Below are 1,763 nucleotides of genomic sequence, written 5' to 3'. Positions count from 1 at the left end.
GTATAATCTTATTGTGCTTCAATTTCCTCTTTCATAGGTAGAGATACAAATAATGCCTGGAGGTGCTGATAGGACTAATGAGATAATATACTTCAGGTGTGCACAGCTCCGTGTCCGGTACATTTTGACCACTAAATAAACTTTGGCTCTTATTCATTGCAATATATCTCCCAGAGACTCTAGAGGTCTGGTCCTAGAGTACCACTAACTAGCCAGGTGAGTTTGGACACATCAGTTAATCTCTCAGACAGTTGAACTGGATTAGATGATATCACACATACCTCCAGCCTTAGAAATTTTCTTAGGAGACAGTCCTGTCTAGCCTAGTGCCTAAGAACTTAAACTACTGGAGCTCAGACCTACCTACATATAAATCCTAGTTATGCCTGTTACTAGCAATATGGTTGGGGGCATATTATTTAAGCCCTCTGTGCCTTAGTTTCTCATTTGTAAAATGGGGGTAACACATGAATACTACCCATAGGGTTGTTGTGAAGATTCCAAGAGATAGTAGAGGCAAGGTCCACTGTACAGTGGCTGGCAAAGATAAGGATGCAACAGAAGGTAGCTATTATTATGATTTGGACATGGTTAGAATCATACTATCTCAGTTTCTCGGCATTGGTAAGAATGTTAGAAATATAGTAGCTGTTCTAATTTCAAATATCCTGTCCACATGAACTATAATTTGTGCTGGGAATTCAAATATTATGTAATAGTAAAATTTCTTGCTACTAGGTAGGCTCAGAATTCTGAATAATCCCAATATGCTTTGATTTTTGGCTCAGGAAATAAGGTTACTGTTCTTAGAGATCATTCACTGTGGATTTAAATCATGGCGAGAGGAAGGGCAGATGGATGCTGGGCAGCAATGAGGGTCAAGGACGATAGCATCTTTTGGGAAATAATACAGGACAAATGGAAATGGACTCACTAATGGAAATTATCAGGTGGAATTTTATTGAGGTAGGATCATCTTTGGAACTAGCCAGTTCTAGGAAAACTTGTAAGTGGTACTACCACAACTAGCAGTGACGTTCTTAGCAACAAAGGAGTCATTACTTTATTGGATTCTATCTCCTGTTTTAACTCCTCATCTGCCTTACACCAACATATTAGGATATAAAATAACTTCCAATTCCACTTTCTTATCCTTCCCCACCCTTTCCCACCTTACTCACCATATTTGGTGTTGGGGATCCTTAAAGGGCAAATCCCACAGCCAGTCTTATTCTAAAAATAGATTTGAATGATAGTGAAAACTTTGAAACCGTCATTAGTCTTAAAAAATTCCATTAGTGTTATTGACGTATCACATTCTATGCTTTTAATGGGATCATTAGCTGAAGAACAGAACATAGAATTTTAAAGGTTGAACAAAGCTTAGAGGTAAACCAATCCAAATCATTTATTTTACAGATGAAGAAAATGAGACTAGAAGAGGTGAAGGGACTTTCTCAAAGTCACCAGGTGAGTTAGCGGTGGGGCTGTAGCTAGTACCCAGTCCTGGCTCAGCATGTGTTGCTGTTTTCATGGATGTTCATGATGGTATCACAGGGTACTGATTATTCAGGGAGCAAGAAATGTTTATGAAGTTTATGAATTCATGTGAAATATATTGTGGATAAAAAAGTAAGGGCTCTCTGCTTATACACTCTTGCCATTATTAATGAACCTTTGGGTGGTTGGAGGGAAATCTCAAAATTGTGAAATAAGGACTATCAGCCCTGAAGCTTAATATTGAAAAGTTTAACCAGGCTCTG

The sequence above is a fragment of the Propithecus coquereli genome, unplaced genomic scaffold (genome assembly GCF_000956105.1).
Source record: "Propithecus coquereli isolate 6110/MARCELLA unplaced genomic scaffold, Pcoq_1.0 Scaffold18, whole genome shotgun sequence".
Lineage (NCBI taxonomy): Eukaryota > Metazoa > Chordata > Mammalia > Primates > Indriidae > Propithecus > Propithecus coquereli.
Note: the sequence above shows the minus strand (reverse complement) of the source record.